Raw genomic sequence first — 10,697 nt, forward strand, 5'->3', positions numbered from 1 at the left:
CTTCGACTTCTGTCTTTCATATTTCAAAGCATTAATAAATTTTTCTTCCTTCTCATCATCTCCTATGGCCTCCTGGGAGAATTCCTTAACCTGATCTTCCATTTCATTAATTGTCCTTCAGCTGTTTCCATCCTGCTAGCAACCCATCTCTTACAGACCTAACTATTACTCTTCCCATACCTAATGTTTCCACTTGGCCTTTCAGTGATTTCCCATTTTTCTTCATATGTTTTAAACTGCTTTTATTTCAATCATTATTTTTATGTCTGTCTTAAATTCTAGATCCACTTCTTAACAATGAGGCATCAGGTGAGGTCTTCTCTCTATTGTCTTTCTGCATTAGTGACATTCTGTTCTGGTATCTGGGCATTCTGACCTGGGAGTTCATGGTTCCACGAGCATCAGCTGTTCTGGTGAAGGGAAGCCCAGGGTCCAGGCTTTGCAAATCTCTTCAATAGATGTCAGTTAGGTAGAGGAAAGGGCATGGGGGTAGAGGAGCTGGCACTGTGTCCCATGCTGCTCTTTCAGAAATACCTTGGTGCGACTCCTACTGCATGACAGAGTTTGGACAGCCCACTGACGGTGGAGAGCTGGGTTGCTGTACCCAAGTTCCATGGTCAAGTGGGAGTCAGAGAATGCACCACACCAAGGCATTCTAGAAGAAGTGGTAAGGGCAGGACTTTCAAAGGCTTCCCACCAACCCAGTGGGTTTCCCCCTGATTCTGCTGCAATTGTGTGTAAAACTGCCATCACTGAAATCAATCAGAATGCCTGGGAGGCCCGGGGGTGGGTGCTGATCTACTCAGTTACAGATTTGGGGAGAAAAGAAAGAGATGAATTCACCAAGCGCAATTTGAAATAGGGCAATGAGCTCTCTCTGGATTCATCAAAAATTACATTTGTCACCACACACACACAACCTGTTGTGTACATTATAAATTATAATGGTAATTGTGGTGTGTGTTTGTGTGTGTGTGTGATTTTTTTTTTTTTTTTTGCTGAAACATTTGAAAGTAAATTGCAGCCAGGTGTGACAGCACACACCTCTAACTCCATCATTTGGAACAGTGGAGGCCAGCCTGAGCTACACAATGAGTTTCCATCTAACCAGGACTACACTGTGAAACTGTCTCAATATAGAGTAAACATACAGAAGAGTAAATTGCAAGCCTCTAGTATTTCAGCACGAATGTTCCAGAATGGAGGACCTCCTCCCTCGTGCCACTGTCATCGCTGTAAATATTTTCTAGAACTTCCAACTGTGACATTTAGTGGGCAGCAGGGTTGAAAACCATCTCTCTCACCTTCCCACCACTGCCTTGAGTTTCCCTAGCCTTTATCCTCGAGTTTCCATGAGTGTTTACACACAGGGGCACACAGACAGACGCGTAGGCAGATAGGCGGACGCACACTCCAGTCCACACTGTTCTCAGACTCTTCAGAGGATCCCTGAAGTCCCCAGTTCCCCCTAGAGTGGAGTCTGAGGACTAGAGCCATCACCGCAGACTGCAGGGCCTCCTCAGCAGCAGCTCACAGTGCCTGAGCACCACACGCTTCTTTTAAACAGTTGATCTGTTTAGTCGAGTCCAGCTCCTGATGAAGTGGTAGAGAAATTTGTTGGGGCAAAACATAACAGTACAAAAATACTCAAGATAACCCTAGCAGGAAACAAACCCTGATGTTGAATTTGCCTTTAAGCGTTCTTAAAGGTATACAAACTATTTCTGCTATGGAGAACACCAACTAACAAACATGGCTCAATCTGTTTCAGTCTGGGTTGAAAAATAACCCCTGAATTAGCATTTAAGGCATGTAAGTGTGCCTTTAAGCTTTCTTTGTAAAACCTTTCTTAAGATAGTGCATCTTTCCCAACACCTTTACTATAATAGATAGTATAAAATTGTACTTATTTTTCTAGGGTGATACATGAGGGATAATGTCTGAATGTTGTTTTAATTTGCATTCATTGGATCTTGCCAAGGTCAAGTATCTTTTTTACATGATAATCTAGTCATTTATAATATTTATTATGCTTGCCCATGTTTAAAAATAAATAATTTATTTTTATTTTGTGTTCATTGGTGTTTTGCCTGCATGAATGTCTGCATGAGGCTGTCAGAAACACTGGAACTGGAGTTACAAACACTGCAGGCTGCCTTGTGGGTGCTGGGATTTGAACCCAGGTCCTCTGGAAGAGCAACCAGTGCTCTCAACCACTGAGCCATATTCTCTCCAGACCCAATGTTTGCCCATTTTTAAAAAGAAAATTGTATTTAAAAAAGTTAAAGTCTCCAGCTGGGCGGTGGTGGCGCACGCCTTTAATCCCAGCACTCGGGAGGCAGAGGCAGGCGGATCTCTGTGAGTTCGAGGCCAGCCTGGTCTACAAGAGCTAGGTCCAGGACAGGCTCTAAAAAAGCTGCAGAGAAACCCTGTCTCGAAAAACCAAAAAAAAAAAAAAAAAAGTTAAAGTTAAAGTCTCAAGCCGGGTGGTGGTGGCGCATGCCTTTAATCCCAGCACTTGGGAGGCAGAGGCAGGCAGATATCTGAGTTTGAGGCCAGCCTGGTCTACAAGAGCTAGTTCCAGGACAGGCTCCAAAGCCACAGAGAAACCCTGTCTCGAAAAACCAAAATAAATAATAAATAAATAATAAAAAGTTAAAGTCTCTTGCCCAACATTTCTATCAGTTCTGTAGGTTTCTAGATCTTTCTTTCAGTCATCTGAATACGCACACTTTCTGAGTTCTAGTAAATTCTAGGGTGAAGGTTACAAAGCTACAAGCCCCAGGGCAGAGTATGAAGTGTGGGAATTGCCAAGGGAGTCTCTTCACACGCTCAAGTTTCATTCCTGTTGCTGTAAAACAGCCTGGGGGTGGTGAGGGCGACTTAAAGGAGAAAGAACTGTTTCAGCTGTAGTGCCACACTACAGTCCAGTACCGCGTGGCCGTCACCGAGGCAAGAGTTTGAGGTGTCTAGTCACGTCACACCTACAGTCAAGAGCAGAAAGAATGCACGCATGGTCACTTTCTTGAATTCTCACTCAGCTCAGTCTCTCTGCGCTCATAAGGTTCACCACACCCCTGCATAGGGAGTGGTGCCACCCACTGAGGGCTGGCTCTTGCCACATCAATTAATTTAGGTAAGGCAATCTGCACAGACACACCCACAGGCCAGCCCAGTGTGGACAGTCCCTCAGGCTCTCTTCTCAGGAGATTCTAGGTTGAGTCAAGTTGGCAATTAAAGCTGAATGCTGCACCATGCTAGACCGAGGCAAACAAAATCCCATCCAAAGATGGAAAAACACAAAAGGAGACGTAAATGAAAAGCTGGAAAAAGATGAGATCCTAGAACAGTACCACCCAGTGAAGGTGGAGATGTGTACATCCCATGGCTCCGGGGCTTCGCTGTCACTTACTGTCCTGGAGCAGTTGGCCTTGTGCTCCATTCTGTGGAAATTCGAGGCTATTCAGCACGAGACTAGCACGAGCCAGCGTTTTCATCACTGTGACTAACCTATCAGAACGAATAACTTCAGGAAAGGATGCCTTGCGTTGTTCGTGGGTTCACAGGGTCCGGCCTGTGTTCGCTTTGTCCACTGCACTTGGGCAAAACATCAGGGTGCTGGGAACATGGAGCAGGGGACGCTTCCTCATGTCACAGGGAGTGTGAAGCAGAGAGGGAGGAAGGAATCGGGGATTTCTTTTTTTTTTTTTTTTTTTTTGTTTTTTGTTTTGTTTTTTTTTTTTGTTTTGTTTTTTTTTTTTTTCGAGACAGGGTTTCCCTGTAGTTTCTAGAGCCTGTCCTGGAGCTAGCTCTTGTAGACCAGGCTGGCCTCGAACTCAGAGATCCGCCTGCCTCTGCCTCCCGAGTGCTGGGATTAAAGGCGTGCGCCACCACCGCCCGGCCGGAATCGGGGATTTCTGTAAACTTTGCACTCTTTTCAAAAAATATTTACGATTTTTAACTACATGCATGTGTGTGTGCATGTGCACATGCACGCTCCTGCTTGAGTGTGTGCATGTACGTGCAGGCACGTGAAGAGTCAGGTCTCCCTGGAGCTGGAGTTAGAGGCAGTTGTAAGGCACCAGTGTGGGTGCTGGAAAGTGAACTAGGGTCCCCTGAAAGAGTGTAAGCGCTCTTAACTGCTGAGTCATCTCTCCAATCCCTGGTATAACCTTTAAAGGCACACTCCGGAGCAGTGACCTGTCAAGGCGTCACTTCCAAAAGTATCCAGACTCCAGAGATAGCACCACCAGGGTGTGGGGCAGTTTACGTTCAGGTCTTAATGAGGAAAAATGAGGGGACAGTAGAAATACTCCTCAGTAAGTGAGCAGATAAGAAAAGTTTAAAACATCCTCACCTTCGGACAGTATACATCCGAAGGTAAATGAACTGGATCTACTTGTAAGAAGGTGACTAAATCTTAAACATGCACATCGAGTAAAGCTATTTTGCAAAGAGATACACGCTCTATGCATTATTTTATGCAAATACCAAGAGCCTGCCCAGCATCAGTGCACTCTATTCCCAGTCAGACGGAATGCAGTAAGGCTTCGAATATGGGGGAGACACGCTTTCTCTCCAACATGGGGAGGTTACCTCTGGGGACTGCGGTGAGTACCCAATCAACTGCACGCATTATATTTCATCCCTTCAAAGGACTCTTATTCTGTTTCCTTGTAAGAGAATAAGGAGGAAGTGGGGGGAGGGATGACAAACAAGGACCGACCAAAGCAAACATGGCAAAATTGTAACATTTGCTAACTCTTGTCAGGGTATTTTCTAATATCAGGGTATTATCTAATATCACTCTCTGTTTTCTGGGTGGCTATAACGTTTCTGAATTTAAAGACAAATCATTCAGGGAGAAGCACCAGGAAATGCTTCTTTGCATTGACTGTGGTGGTTATGAATGAATGTGGTGGTCCTTGTATGAATGTGGTGGTCATGTATGTATGTGGTGGTCATGTATGAATGTGGTGGTCATGTATGTATGTGGTGGTCATGTATGAATGTGGTGGTCATGTATGTACATATGTGGTGGTCATGTATGTACATATGTGGTGGTCATGTATTACTGTGGTGGTCATGTATTACTGTGGTGGTCATGTATGAATGTGGAGGTCCTTGTATGAATGTGGTGGTCATGTATGTATGTATGGATGTGGTGGTCATGTATGACTGTGGTGGTCATGTATTACTGTGGTGGTCATGTATGTATGGATGTGGTGGTCATGTATGACTGTGGTAGTCCTTGTATGAATGTGGTGGTCATGTATGACTGTGGTGGCCATGTATTACTGTGGTGGTCATGTATGTATGGATGTGGTGGTCATGTATGACTGTGGTAGTCCTTGTATGAATGTGGTGGTCATGTATGACTGTGGTGGTCATGTATGAATGTGGACTTGGTTAAGATTCATTGAACTGACACAAATCATAGTCTAGTTGACTGTGTGTGTGTTCATGTGTGACAGTGGGTTGCAGGTATGTGTTCACGCATGTATATGTATGTGGAGGCTAGAGGTCAATCTTGAGTATCCATCTGGAGGTGTCCACCTATATTTTGAAATTGAATCTCATTCATTAGGCTAGATTGACTAGTCAGTGAGCCCCAGGGATCTCGCCCATCTCTGTTCCCCTAATCCTGGGATTGCAGGCATGTACCCCCACACCCAGCTTTTTCTACAAAGGCTAAGTAATGAACCCTGGTCCTCACACTTGCCCACCAGATGCTTTGCTGACTGAGCTGTCTCCTCAGGTCCTCAGGTTAATCTCAAAGAGAGCAATCAAGTGAGAGGCTGCCTGGTCAACCCTCAGCCTCTCCTGTGGCATATGGCTCCAGATGAAAGTCAAGGAGGGGACAGAGACCATAAACTCTGGGTCAGACTTGAGAATTTGTTCCCACACAGGGAGGCTGCAGGTTTCCCGGGTCCTCAGAGCCAGAGGGACCACCTTTGCTGTGGGAGAAAGAACACAGGGGTGTGCTGCGTCTCCTTTAGAGTGCTGGGGGTTGGGAAAGGGCCGACTGCTTCTGTGATGAGTTCGTTGTGTTCTTTGGCACCTCCATGTTCCCTCCATTTAATTTTTCAGAAGCACCAACAAATCAGAGAAGAAGCTTGCCCTGAAATTGTTATTTGGACGAAGGTGACATTTGTAGGCCAGCGAGGGAAGCTGGGGAAGCTGATAGGTTTGCAGCCCTCAGCTCGCATCTTGCAGCCTAGATTTCCAAACAATGTGCACGCATGGAGGAAGAGCAGCTACCAGGGTGGAAAAATACAGCTGGGTGGACAGTACTGGATAAGGTAAGGAGGGGAGGGGGGAGGGGAGGGAGGAAAGCTCGCTGGCTAACATGGGTCATTTGTTCTGTAAGAAATAGGCTATAGCCGGGCGGTGGTGGCGCACGCCTTTAATCCCAGCACTCGGGAGGCAGAGGCAGGCGGATCTCTGTGAGTTCGAGGCCAGCCTGGTCTACAAGAGCTAGGTCCAGGACAGGCTCTAAAAAAGCTGCAGAGAAACCCTGTCTCGAAAAACCAAAAAAAAAAAAAAAAAAAAAAGAAATAGGCTATGGGGGCTGGAGAGATGGCTCAGAGGTTAAGAGCATTGCCTGCTCTTCCAAAGGTCCTGAGTTCAACTCCCAGCAACCACATGGTGACTCACAACCATCTGTAATAGGGTCTGGTGCCCTCTTCTGGCCTGCAGGCATACACACAGACAGAATATTGTATACATAATAAATAATAAATAAATAAATAAAATAGGCTATGAAGCTGGGCAGTGGTGGCACACGCCTTTAATCCCAGCACTTGAGAGGCAGAGGAAGGCGGATCTCTGTGAGTTCAAGGACAGCCTGGGCTACAAGACCTAGTTCCAGGACAGCCAGGACTGTTACACAGAAAAACCCTGTCTTGAAGAATAAAAAAAAAAAAAAAAAAAAAAAAAAGAAAACAGAAAGAAAGAAATAAGAAAGAAAGGAAAGAAAAAAGTAAGGAAGGAAGGAAGGAAGAAAGAAAGAAAGAAAGAAAGAAAGAAAGAAAGAAAGAAAGAGAAAAGAAACAGGCTATGGTCTCCCTCCATCCTCTAAAGAGTGTTACCCATTTTAGAGATGAAGAAACCAGCTCAAAACGGGATACACCCTTCTACCAAGAACACAAAGCTGAGAAACAGAATTGGAGTTAATCCAATATGGTTGATGTGGAATTCCTGATCCTAACACATCCTTAAATCCCAAAGAAGCAGCCCAGGCAATACTTGCTTCATTTTAGTGTTCTGGCCCTTCTTTTTCTTCCTTCCCGGGGAAACTAAGTCCAGGAGAGATTCAGGGATGTCAGACATGAAGATTTTTACACTGCTAGATTGGGGGGTTTGCTTTAATATGATTGCTGCAAAGCCCTGGTTCTTCCCTTTTGGAGTAAGAAGTCCATAGTTCATTTTTGCTTTAACATAAGCTCACAGTTGAGGGAGCTGGACTTTTAAAGATATAAGAAGCCTTTAGATATTGAAATTTTTAATGAGTGTGGGACCTTAAAAGTTGTACTATATTTTATAGTATTTTATAGTATGATATTAACATAATATCTTGGGGACAAACAAGAAAGGAAAGGCTAAGATTTAATGGTGATGTGTTTGGATGTCAAGTTGACAAGGGATGCATTTTCCTGCTTAGTTTTTGCTGTCAACTTGACACAGCTGAGAGTCACTTGGGCAGAAGAAATATCAAGTGAAGAATTGCTGGGGTCAGAGTGATCTGTGGGGCTCATCCTGACTGCTAATGGATGGAAGAGAGTCCAGCTCACTGTGAGGAGGACCATCTCTAGGCAGGTTTGTCTGGAATGTATAAGAAAGTTGAAAGACCCGGGCTGTGGTGGCACACGCCTTTAATCCCAGCACTTGGGAGGCAAAGGATCTCTGTGGGTTGGAGGCCAGCCTGGTCTCCAGATGAGTTCCAGGACAGACAGAGCTACATAGAGAAACCCTGTCTTAAAAAAGCAAGGAGAGAGAAAGAGAGGGAGAGGGAGAGGGAGAGGGAGAGAAAGAGAGAGAGAGAGAGAGAGAGAGAGAGAGAAGCCGTACTGTGCTCCTTTGTGATTTCTGCTTTTTTTTCCTTCCTCAGTCCTCCGCTCTGACTTCCCTCGGTAATGGAATGTCACCTAGAAGTGTAATGTGAAATAAACCCTTTTCTCCATGAGCTGCTTTTGGTCATGACTTGTATCACAGCAACCAAAAGCAAATTAGGACACTCTCTGAAAATGAGTCTCATTGTGCTTTAGACTTTTCTCAGAGTCTTGTATGGGCCCTCGGTGCAAGAAAAGCAAGGACACTGGACATGAGAACTATGGCAGGGGTGTCACAGAAGGCAAATATTCTGCCTAAAGGGCCATCCTCACGTGGGGATCATCAGCAAAGGGACTGATGGCCATCCCACCACCCAGTGCCCTTACACCACCACTGGGTCATGTTGCTATTCATGAGTATCACTAAATTGCACAAAAATACCTAATACCTTACATTAAACGAGACATGTTATTTATGCATGTGATTCCTATTTTCTATCAAACCTAAAGGATGCTAAAAGGCAGATATCTCTGTTTCTAACAATGTGCACTGGGAATCTCCGAGAAGCTGTACGGGAAGGGAGAGCTCAGAAAACTACTGACAATAAAACGATTTCTACAAACGTAACCTTTCCCCAGAGTTCCACCGTGGAAGGCCCAGCCTGGCATTCCGGCTGCCTTCGCACAGATCCCAACATAGGGATAAAGCATACGTTTACTAAGCAAAGTTCTGTGGACAAACTGAGAAAGGAAATAACTCGCCCAGGGCCACCTAACGATAGAGCAAAACCCACGCTTGAGCTACCATCTGGGATCCGTTCCCAGATCTTGATTTCCTGAACACGAAAGCTGGGAGGCAAAGGAAAGTATATAACTCTATTCTTTTCATTCCTTGCCAAGGGAGGTGAACCCAGAGAAGCTGGTCAACTTGCTATTGGTCACATAGCTGAGCTAGAATCATTGCATTATTTCCTCTGCGTATCTGACGCACAGTGGGAAAGGAAAGGGATTAAAAACAGGCTGAGAACACAAACCGGGAGGAGGTGGCAGGGGAGGGAACTCTGCTTGTTCGTAATTACATTTCTAATAGCACCTGCTCTGAATGCTGTTGAGGGTTTTTTTTTTTTTCTTGCAGTTCTTTAACAGTGGGATGAGAAAAAAATAATCATAAAATTTAAAGACTCTGGATAGTTGTTACAATTAAGTTCAATTAGCTATGCCCTTAGGTAGAGTAGATATGGCAAGAAGTGTCTTGTAGAATCCAATTTCCTTGACAAATACACTCTCCGGCATACAAGGAGGTTGTTATTTCATTGTGGAAAGGGAGTGTGGAGAAGTGGGAAGGATACAGAACTCAGCATCAACGTATCCGGTCCGCAGCATCTCACCCTCTGCAGAAGAGTAACAACCGCGAACAAATGGGCACAATAACACCCGCTTCAGTGAGCTGTCAGAGAATCAAATGAGACGATGCCCAGGAAGGCGCGATTCACAAATGTACCCCAAATATTCATTACAACCACTTCTGAAGTATGAAATCAAATGAGCAAATTATTCTGAGAGGTTCTTCTTTTTTTAAATTACCTGAAATGGAGTTACAAAAATGGATCTGCAGTTAGAGGCACAGAGCTCTTCCAGAGGACCCAGGTTCAAGTCCCAGGACTCACAGAGCAGCTCCAAACCATCTGTAACTCCAGTTCTAGGGGAGCTGACTCCCTCTTTTGACCTTTATGGGGGTAGGCACACATGTGGTACACACACATACATGCAGACAAAACATTCCTACACATAAAATCAAAATAAGTCTACTAAAAGTTGAAATCATAAACTCCAGAAAGGTTTCATTTTATCAAGTGGGTTTTGGGAGGCATTGCTGGAAGTTGGACTCAGGGCCTTGGACATGCTAAGCAGATACTAACATAGTAATAAATACTCTAATCAATTCAAAGACAAATGATAGCATACGACCAAGATTCAACGCCTTTTTTGCACAAAGTGTGTCTTCATACAATAAGAAAATGGCTCAACTACTTTAAAAAAGAGTGACTGAAATAAGGGACTAGGCCACTGGAACAGAACTAACAGGAAGACACTCAAGTTTGCCACCAACTATTAAAGATTTCAGTGGAGTGTGGTATCTCACGTTTATAATCTCAGCACTTAGGATGCTGAGGCAGGAGGACTGCCACAAGTTCAATGACTACCTGGGCCACAGAGTGAGACTGTATCTCCAAAACAATAAACAAAAAAATTCATCTCACATTATTTCTCCTCATCTGAGGTTTTTTTTTGCTGCAGCTTTAGTTCCCAGCAATCTACTGTCACCCAAAAATGCTAAACGGAATATTCAGAAAGTAAACTATTCATACTTGCAGGCCCGTGGGCCTAATAAAAAGGTTACGTAATTAATAATTTGAGCTTCTGGATCAGTATAAGAGACACTGGTATGAACTAGAGTTCTGTAGTAGAAATGTGTGGATCAACACAGAGGTAATGTATGGACGACTATGCATAAGCACATGTCTGTGCTCACACAAAAGCCTAGATGCCCTAATCCCTCAGCTCCGACAAGCAGACTGGGTGCCCAGACCTCAGTTTTAAATATTATGAAAATAAACTAAGTTTCCTCAAAGGAATGGCTGATTC

The sequence above is a fragment of the Arvicola amphibius genome, chromosome 5, assembly GCF_903992535.2.
Source record: "Arvicola amphibius chromosome 5, mArvAmp1.2, whole genome shotgun sequence".
Lineage (NCBI taxonomy): Eukaryota > Metazoa > Chordata > Mammalia > Rodentia > Cricetidae > Arvicola > Arvicola amphibius.